Raw genomic sequence first — 11,303 nt, 5'->3', positions numbered from 1 at the left:
GCAGTCACCTTACACCACCTCCTTCTTCTACCACATTCCTCCACCGCCGTCGCCCTTCAACACCAGGTACGTAATATATAAAAAATCGATCATGTTCATTGTTATGTTTTTCTTTTCATAGAAACAGCCCTCAATTCAATTTTGTTCATTGTTATGTTGTTTTGAGTGAATTGATTGTTCTTGTTGTTTATACAAATCGATTGATCTTGTTAGTTTTTTTTTTTATTTTTTCTGAATTTTGATGTTAATTTTGTGATTGTGTGATGTTATGATGTTAATTTTTTTGTATGATATTACTTTTCAGTTTTTGATGTTAGTTTTCTTAATTTTGATGTTAATTTTCAGATTTATGATGTTGTTTTTCTGAATTTTGAGGTTAGTTTTCATAAATTATAATGTAGCTTGCAGAAGTTAAAAAAACAAACAGTCTTCTTCTTGCAGACTGCAGAGGTTTGGTCCACCTCTTCTGCTATAGATGTCTGCAGACAGGGCTGTTCCAATATTTTTGGAGACCCTAAGCGAACTACAAAGTGGAGGCCCTAATTTCACCCATAAACTCTCTTTCAATCCCGATAGACCCGTCACCATGGGTGATTACGGTTACTTTTTTCGTCTAGTGGTAGCCGATTGCGTAGAAATTGAAAGCAGGTTATGATGGGAAGTGGGAACGATGATTGCGGCTGTCTTTTAGGGGCTTTAGGCTGCTGAATAATAATGATTATGTCGACGGTTGTTGTTATGTTGTAATACATGGAAATTAATGTGAAATGAGCTTTGAAACTAGGTCTTTTTTTGCTAAACAATATTTACTTTGTGCTCTTTTAATGAAAAAGTAGTTTAGTTTTACAAATAAACGTATTTATTTGGGCCTAATACATATACTATAGATAAAAACATTCTATAAACTTGGAGGCCCTTATTTTTTGATGGCCCTAGGCCCGTGCCTAGGTTGGCAAGCCTATGGAGCCGGCCCTTTTTGCAGATGTGGTCCGCAGACTGCAGATGTTTTACCTCTGAAAAAACAAAACAGCTTAAAGAGAGTAGAGGAGATAAGAAACTTTTTTTATTTTTTCCCTTCTCTTTTATTTCTTTTCTTCTCTCTACTTCCTTAAAATTTGAAATGATGGAAATTTTGACGCGAACTCTCCTCCTTTACAAAAGAATCTCCTAACACAACTTTTTTTTCCTTTCACTTTTCTCTAAAGAAATATCTTGAACACAACCAAGTATTCCTTAAAGTCTCATAAATTTGATTTTAATAAAGAACTTAATTCACCCATTCATGATCTATGAATAATATGCCAAACTCATTCAATCTGTTAATCCCTGGCACCAAAATAGTGCTAATCAGTTTTCGTTTTACCTCTACTCGATCCTTCAAGCACATGAAACTTGCAATTGCAATCCAAGAATCGTTAATTTCATTAAGGCGAATCTAGGGCTCCGAACTTGAAGAGGCGATAACTTCCTCATGCGAACTCTAAATCAAGTTATTCAAAAGCCTAACTTTATTACTTTTACGAGCTCTACAAAACCCCTCTATCAATTTTTATGATAGACCGCATTATCTATAAGAATTGAGATTTGTAGAACACTAGGGTTCATTGTTATAAAATTTGGGGCCTTTTGGTTTAGGGTGCTATTTTGGTAAAGAATTTTTGGATATCATTTGGTTTATTATTGATTTTTTAGGAGATATATATATATATATATATATATATATATATATATATATATATATATATATATATATAGGTAGAGTATCTTGTAAAAAATGCCTAAAGTGTGAGAAGGGTAAGAAAGAATCTCAGCCACTAGATCTTTTGATCTAATGGTTGAGATCAATAGGAACCAAATTGTAAAATATTTTCATTAATTTGGACTAATTTGAAATATCTAGGGGCAATATAGTCTTTTAAACCCTTAGAAATTAGGTAATGCACATGTAACTTCCCTCCGTCATTTTTAAACGTCAATAAGTTTTTATACGTAACTTTTAAAAAAAAATACACCATAACAACGAGCGTTTTTTTATCTTTAATATGAGTACCATATTACTATATTTAGATAGAGAAAAAAATATGTTTCGATCAGATGTTTAGTCAATGAATTGTGTTATATACTTGCTGAATGGTGTTATATACTTGCTGAATGGTTTATATACTTACTGAATGGTGTTATATATTTGCTGAATGGTGTTATATACTTGCTGAATGCTGAATGGTGTTATATACTTGCTGAATGGTGTTATATACTTGCTGAATGGTGTTATATACTTATTGAATGGTGTTATATACTTGCTGAATGGTGTTATATACTTCCTATAATTAAGGTGACGGTTATGGGAAGTTTTTAATTAATTGAATTAATGATAAAATTACTTGTTTACCCTTTTCAATTAATTTAGATCTAATGGCTGAGATTCTTTCTTATCTTTCTCACATTTTTAGTCTTTTTTACAATAACCTTACCCATATATTAGAGAATTACATAATATATAAATTGCCAAAACTCGTGTTCATAATCATGTCATCTTGAAAGTTTAATTATATGCAATTTTTAACTTAGAAACGCTCATGATTTCCTATTGGTCATACAATCTAAAATATATATACATGTTAGTAATCTATAAAATTGTGAAAATCTATACTATATAATAAAAGAAATCATTTTGAGGACACTTGTCATCATATTAGGCCATGTTTTATAGATAAGTATTATTATTTTAATTTAATTTTTTCTAATTAATTATAGATAATTACTAAATATTATTTAGTTTAATTTCTTATGGATAATTATTATTTAGTTTAATCTCCTTCTCATTTATAATATTATTTATTTAACTAATAGAGTAAATTACGATTTTGGCCCCTGTGGTTATATCACTATTACTCTTTTAGCCCAAAAAGATTTTTTAACATCTAAGCCCCCAACGTATATTTTCTAATCTTTTTGGCCCCAAACGTCTTTTTTCTAACCCTTTTGGACCCTAATATTTAATGGATGCGGTTAGTGTTAGGGGCCAAAAGGGTTAGAAAAAAAGGCGTTAGGGGCTCAGATGTTAAAAAATTCTTCTTTGGGCTAAAAGGGGTAAAAGTGATATAACCACAGGGGACAAAATCGTAATTTACTCTAACTAATATTATTTATCATCTATACATTTACAGAGTTTTAAATAATGGGTTAAATTTATTGAGACTTCGTTAACAAATTTTGCTACAACAAAATAATCTATTTATATCAATCTAAATTTTTATCTATACTATACTATATAATAAAACACTAATGTGTGACACATGTCGTTCATTGTAGGTATTTATTTTATAATTTTCTCGCCTCATTTCCAAACTTATCTTATATTAATTAAATAAATAAATAAATGAATAATGAGCTAATATTAAATTTTATCCTACTTTAAATTTTGAATACCATTCTTCTATTTTTCTAATAAAATATTATCCGAAATTGTAAATTATTAATTTAAAACATTTTAAATAAAACAGATTATTTATCACGAAAACCAAACTTTGTATTAGTATATTAAATATTTTTATTTTCACTATACAAAATTACATTTACTAACATTTTTATTATTTGGTATATAAAATTACATTTATTTAACTCATGTAATAAATGAGGTTTTTTAAAGATGTATTATTTTATTCTTTGGTAAACAATATTACATTTATTCAACCAGTGTAATACATGTGGTTTTAAAGATATAATTTTTTTATTTGGTATATAAAATTACATTAATTCAACCCGTACAATATAGTTCTTATATATATAACTTTTTATTATTTAATATATAAAATTATATTTATTCAACCTGTGCAACAAAGGAAGTTTTTAAAGATATAATGTTTTATTATTTAGTATATAAATTTATTTACTCAACCCGTGTAATACACGGGGTTATAACCTAGTGAAATAATATAGGAATTAGTTTATTTAACTTGACAAATCACCGAGATGTAATTTTATATATTTTAGCGAAATTTATGTAAGTGACCATAACACTGTAAGTTTAAATTCCATATGGTATAAACTTATGATTTGACGAAATTAACATAAGTGATAATAAAATAGCATAGTTAAGTTCCATATGCTATAAATATCAACTTTGGATTAGGTGGTAGAAATTATTAGTAAGTGTGGAATATGGATATTACCAATAAATCGTCAAGATAATAACCTAAAATTAGGATGGTAATATTTATTTACTCAACACTCTAAACCCTAGATTTATTTCGTATGTTACTTTTGATATTTATTGATTAGTATTTTTATATGTAAAATATATTCTAATATAGTATCATTTCGTTGATTTTTCCTCAAATCCGTACAGTCAATTCAAGGAAACAAACGGAACGCAACCCGTGAGTAATCTCTTCCATTTCCCCTTTTTATATTTTTATAAACTTTGGGGTGCATCATGTCACACGTTTTCAATTTATTCAACATGCTAAGTTCAAGTGTTATTATGTGAATGCTTATATGTGTTTTCCGTCATTCTATATGCTAGATGTTGTGAAGTCTATTGCATGCTATTGTGTTATGTGGATCCATGGCTGACTAGGTTCCCTACAGCCATTGGTTGCAGCCTAGTATCGCCAACAGTACTCGCTCTTCGAGGCTTGAGACTAATGCACGATATTGTCATGAGTCTATTATTTTGTTTTGTTTGTTACGTGTTGTTAATTGGTTGTGTATTCTTATTTGGTGTTTATGTGTTTATTTCCTAAGTTAACATTATGAGACAGTCATCATTCTAATCTTGAAATGCATGTAAAAATAATTTATTTTAAAATTTAAAAATAAAAATGTTTCTTTTTGATAAAACGAGGAAATTACTCACCAACATGTTTGTTAACCCAAAATATATTTTCCTAACATGATGCAGGTAATCAAGGTTAATGATCGAGTGAAGAGGTCATGTAGCATGGGCCTTAGAAAATAAATTGGGAAAACTTAAGTTGTGTTGGTTTTTGAATATCGTATGAACATTTTATGATCTCAATATGTTATGTAACAGTCTAGTTTGATTGTGCTTTAAATATTGTAACTTTAATTAGTGTCATGAGCTATGAGCAATCTGTCACACCCGACCTGCAGTAGATAGGTACGGGCAGTGGCGGATCTTGCCTGTTGAACCTGCCAGGGCCGAAAGACACAGACACTAAAATTAGCACTACGGCCGAAAAACTTGCCAGGGCCGAACATAGTATATATACAAAATTTCGATCGAAATGCGGAAAATTAGCACTACGGCCGAAAAACTTGCCAGGGCCATGGCCCTGCCATGGCTCCACTAAGATCCGACCATGGGTACGGGGCGGACCGATTGCCCATAATAACACCACCAATAATCTAGGTAATCAAAGCGTCAAAATAGAAGTTGAGATCTAAAAACCCTAAGAAATCCTAAAACTTTATAACCATGAGTTGATGATCATCATTGATGTGCCATTTTCTAGTGTTGTACAATTTCTACTAAAGCTCAGTTAGTATGATGAAACACGCCACAAGACCAAACCAAAACCAATCCCAAAAGGCTATCAAACATGGTAATTGATTTTTTGTCCTCCGTGGGAACCACTCACCAAGATCAAACCATAGCTAGACCCCACCATGGCCTTTGTCCCTTGGATCCTGCCATGGGTGATTTCTCCTTGGAACCTTCTCATTAGAGGGTCTAGCCCACTTGAACTTTTTTTTTTTGGACAATACAACGAAAGATATATATAAAAACAGTTCGACTAGCAAGGCAAAAGAACGTTACAAGACTAAACTGGATTTTGCAACCACACAATCCAGTTAATGTTCACCTTACGATTCCTATCAACGTACCACAATCCGGTTAATGTTCACCTTACATTAGGATAGAGGGTATCATTCAATCACTTTAGGATATTTGAGTTTTCTCTACCCAATAATATCATGCCATGTCAACTCCCTCCCTTCACTTCTCATTTTCTACTCAAACTGTAGGAATGGTTTAAACGCCCACTCAATTAATTTTTTTTTGATTAGTTCTCTCTCTCCTCTCTCGTCTCTCTCTCCTCCATTGCTTCTTATTCACCTTCGGTGAATACTCACCGCCCACACCCCTTCTCTTCTACTCCCCACTCACCGATCCACCACCCGGAATCATTCCCCGTACGGCAACCCCACTCCCCGTTATGACTCCCCGCTATCACTCCGACCGGCCTTATACTCTCACCACCTTGAACTTATGGGTTTGTTGATGTTGGAAAACATTACAGTCTCAAACAAATGTGAATTTCATATCTCCCAACTTAATTGTTTATTAAGATTTCCTTTTGGTGGATGGCACCAACCACTTTTTAGTATAGTTTTTTACTCACTAAAACCAGTGATTTATTATGCATAATTGAAATTCGTGAAGTTGAATTTCCATTAAGCAACCAATAATAACCCATCACTCAGATATAAACTTTATAAAAAGAAAAATCCAAACTATGAAATAATTAAAAAAAACAACAACTCTGTTATCATATAATCACATCAAACAACACAAATAATTACACAAACACAGAAACATAAGCTACACTTTTATTATAAACAAAGTAGTTTTTAATAACAAAGTTTCAAAGTATATGTTAATCTTGAAATTGTGTTTTTCCTTTCTTAGCATAAAACTAAAAAAACAATAAAATAATCATTATACAACATAACCACCTACTAATTTTTTTTAACGACAAATTAGGATCACTGACGAACCACTGGAGTATCATCAGCAGAACCACAGAACCAGCAGAACCACAGAACCACCCGATCATATTCATCTCCACTAAGCTATAATGTTCATACACCAATTCAGGAGAAAACCCAATAAATCTGGGAAAAACCCTTTTGTGAGAATCGAACCCAGGACCTAACAGTCTCAAAATCTCACCCTCAAGATGTCACTAGGCTATAATGTAATGGACAGTAAAGATAAACTATAAAAAGTCTTTATTGTATAAAAAATAAATGACGTGATGTACAAGTCGCCTAAAAATAAACAATTTTAGAATTCTTAAAATAAAAAGTAATGTGGTTTAAAATTAGAGTAAACTGCAAATTTACCCCCTGGGGTTTAGGGTGATTGGCACCCTTACCCCCCTAACGAAATAATTGCAATTTTACCTCCCAACGTTTGTTATTATGTCGCAACCTTACCCCCCGGCCTCAAATTTGTTGACTGATTTGTTGACTTGGTGGTGAAATGACTATTTTACCCTTTTATTTTACCCCCCAACATTCCTGTTATGTTGCATAATTACCCCCCACAGGTAAATTACTAAAATGCCCTTTCTTCTTTCCCCTATACTTTCTGTTAAGAAGCAATTTTACCCCCTGGGACATCCAAATCCCTTCCCGCCACCACCAAGGTGCATCGGAATATCTCAAGGCTGCACCGATTCACTCAGACAACTAGAAATTCATCATCATCGCCCATTTTATTATAAAGAGTAAATTACATAATTCGTCCCTGAGATATAATATCATCATCGTTACTTAGTGATGGCCCATATTGCAGAGGAGGTTTCATTATTCGAGCTACAAAATTTGGGTCAACTGCCGGTGATGCTTTTTGATCAATTAAGTACGTGTCTACACAAATAAACAAAGTTCCGTTAATAGAATTAACCATCGAATCGTATTCCTCCGTCTCAAAATGATAATCTCACTTTATGAGATAGAGGATAGACCGCCATGACTGCAAACACTGATAAAGCTGGGTAGCCCAAAAATGATCACAACAGTGTCAAAACTCTTCAAATTCATACATCTTCACCAAGCAAAAGCATCACCCTTTTATTTGAGATTTGATCTACACTTTAGATAAAACCAGTAATAAACAATATCATGGTGCTATCTACAAATGTTGATTTAAGATTCGATTTACACAAGTTTAGGTGAAAACGTTGAATATAAAACCAATATCATACGTCCTAATCAAATTTTAATTAATTCCTAATGATTGGATCTGATTATTCTGATTATCATACGGTGTGTGTGGAAGTGTGGTCGCCGGAGGTGGAGGTGGAAGCCGGTGGATGTGGAAGTGTGGTCGCCGGAGCTGGAGGTGGAGCTGGATCGCCGGTGTGGAAGTGTGGAAGGAGTGGAGGTGAATCTTAGGGGGTAAGGTTGTGATAGAATGTTGAGTTAAGGGGTTATTATAATATATTAGGTACTATTAACGTGAAATTACATATTTATCCTTTGACCCTCCTATGGTTTTGTTGACCGGTCAACAAATTTGAGGCCGGGGGGTAAGGTTGCGACATAACAGCAAACGTTGTGGGGTAAAATTGCAATTATTTCGTTAGAGGGGGGGGTTAAGGGTGCCAATCACCCTAAACCCCAGGGGGTAAAATTGCACTTTACTCTTAAAATTATATTGAGGGTATGGAGTACCGAGTATGTTACGTATGCAGTGACGAAGCTTGAGATTTTTGACCGGGGTCAAAAACGTATATACCTAAAAAATTTATAAAACCGGGGGGTCGAAAACGTATATACCTAAAAAATTCTATACGAAAAGTACATACCGGACACTAGCGAGCAAAAAGTTCGAGGGTTTGGACGCTCCCCTCCCTCAACCCCCACAAAGCTACGCCCATGTACGTATGGACCACTTATTTATGGGTTGTGGATTAGGGTCAATTCGATTGTTTAAACCCATATGGTGGCGAACGTGTTGTATTACAAACCAAGACACATTGTTAATTCTCGTGTTAAAGTTACACATATCCATCACATAATCAATTCAATAGAATACTTTAAAAATTGAATCACTTTGATATGTTGGAAATTGAAAATTAAAATTGTAGGAAATTGAAAATTGGAAATTGGAGTCTATATCGTTATCCTGTTCCTTATAATTTAACTAAAAACACACATATCTCTATAAAATTAATAAAAACTTTTATCTCATTCTCTCTTTCTTTCTTCGTGTATATTGTTGATTATATCTATAAACATGGGTCAAAATATAGAACCTAATCATGTTTATTCAATCATAACATAAATATAGATACCAAGTTAGAGACACTTACTTGTGGGAGTGGTCATCTTTGAAGACGAAGATAAGGCCATGATTCTCGTTATGGTACCTTGGGTTGATGGATCACCTTAGAGAGAATTTTAGTGTTGGTGTTCTTTAGGAGTTTTTTTATACCTTTTTATCAAATACCAATGATCAATACATAATCTATATATCTATATATAATCTAAAATTTAGTTACATGTTCTATTTTAAAATCAATATTTATGATGTTTTAAATGCAACTCTTAAAATAATCTATAATACATTATTAAGTAAAATAGGTTTTTTGCCCTTTTAGTAATTTTGCCATATGTACAAATCTTGAAGCACCATGTACAAATGAAGCAAGCCATTTTAGAGGGGGTAAACTTGGACATTTTACAAAGTTTTAAGACACTTTAAGGGTAATCTAGACATTTGAACCATGAAATTAATGCCCACTTATATCTTCCATTAATTATCTTCAATTCTATAATTTTAAAGTTACAAAAGAATGATGGGGGTAATTAATCAATAAATTGTTAGTGATATTAAATAAATGAAAATGTAATATGAATACGGGGTGTTAATATTGAATTTGGTAACTGACCGAGTGTATTTGCCATCAATTTAGTCGTAAAGGATCATTTTTCGTATTCCAAAAGACGCTCACCGAAACCCTACCATCCTTCACTTTTTTTTTTGAATTAACCGGCGTCGGTTCAGATTTTAACTCACTGAAATCGTCTTTTCAATCCCCCATCCGTTTCCACCCCACCCCACGTTAAGAACTACCCATGGAAAGCAGTTGGGTCTGTGTATCGGCATTATCAGGTACGATTCTTCTTCCTCTGTATGCGATTGATGCTCTTCCAATGTTGATGTACAAATATTAGGATGTATTTATGGAATTATAAGTAGATTTATGGTAACACGTGGTACCGATTATTTTACTTGATATGCTATGTGGGTTTTGTTTCGTTTTCTGTCCTTGATAATGGCTTTGATTTTTTTATCTGTTATTTTTCATGTAGCTTCAGAGGTCAAGAAGGAAAGATATACAAATTCTGAAACGGTTTGTGATACAAACTCTTGTACTCAATTAACTTATCCAATGGCAATGGCTGTAAATAAGTAACTTTTTGGTAATGTCAGGGACTATTATTTCCTGAATTGACAAGACCGGGAAAATTGTGTTCTTTTTTTTTCTTTTATGTCTTCTTGAGTTTTAATTTTGCTTTACTTTTTCAACTAATTACAATTATATTTTTATAGCTTTAAGAATAAGGTAATTTGCTTATATTTAGGGATGGTTTGGTATCTTTGCATTTATCTCAAACATTTAGTCTGGTTGTTAGGGAGGGAAGAAGGTTCATGAGGTAGTTCAAGTGGGTCTGAAGTATGATAAAGCATGATGTATGTATGAGTTAGAAGGTGTGAGTAGTAAAGAGGAATGTATGAAGACAAGAAGGGCTATGGATATTGTTGGAATCACTACTGACGAAAAGGTTCTCTACATTTCTACAAACATATTTATTAACTGATGTATCTGTTTTTTTAACTTCTGGATATGGGCTTAGTGTTGGATATATTGGCAGTCAGGTGGATTGCGTAAATGGTCAAAATGTATAATTTCTATGACGGGTTTGCTCATTCTAAGAGGTGAGCATGTACCATAAGATCTACTAGACCGAGTGTTGGTTGCTCATTCAATGTGGTCTCAACATCAAACTAAGCCACATGGGAAGCATAAGACCGAATCCATTCTGGTTAAAGTTTTAACCTTAAAGCGGATCGGGGGGTGGTGTGTACAAAGTTAAAATAGGTGTAACATGTTTAAATTCCGTAATATCTCATATTTTTTTTTTTGTTTCCTCTAAAGATTCATGTCCTATGATGCAAGTTCGAGAGGGAAACAGGGGACATTTGGTAAATTGAGTTGGAAGGGGAATAAGGATGTTTTAACAAGTTTACTTCATCATCATACTTGCATGTTTGTTCATTGAAATATGCATAAACATAATTTCTTATATCATGTTTTTGGTAATGCTTTTGTATTTGTTAAAACATCCTTATTCCCCTTCCAACTCAATTTACCAAATGTCCCCTGTCCTACCCAATTGAAGTTTTTAATTCATCTTTTTAATGTTAAACTTCAATTATTATGAATTAAAAACATCGTTTGGATGTGAGAGCTGAAACTTTAATTCTTTTAAAATACCCCACTAATAGAACGGGTTTTGGCACGGAATGGGTCGGTTCGGAT

General features: G+C 32.9%; 1 long non-coding RNA gene across 1 annotated transcript; it reads left to right on the top strand.

Moving 5' to 3' along the window:
* The first annotated feature begins 9,622 nt into the window (after nt 1-9,622).
* Nucleotides 9,623-11,067, top strand: LOC118481176. Its single transcript, XR_004864682.1, has 3 exons — nt 9,623-9,871; nt 10,072-10,112; nt 10,396-11,067. It is a non-coding gene; the product is annotated as an uncharacterized LOC118481176 (long non-coding RNA).
* The last annotated feature ends 236 nt before the right edge of the window (nt 11,068-11,303 follow it).

Source organism: Helianthus annuus, chromosome 8 (genome assembly GCF_002127325.2).
Source record: "Helianthus annuus cultivar XRQ/B chromosome 8, HanXRQr2.0-SUNRISE, whole genome shotgun sequence".
NCBI lineage: Eukaryota > Viridiplantae > Streptophyta > Magnoliopsida > Asterales > Asteraceae > Helianthus > Helianthus annuus.
Note: the sequence above shows the minus strand (reverse complement) of the source record. Positions and strands in the feature narration are given on the sequence as shown.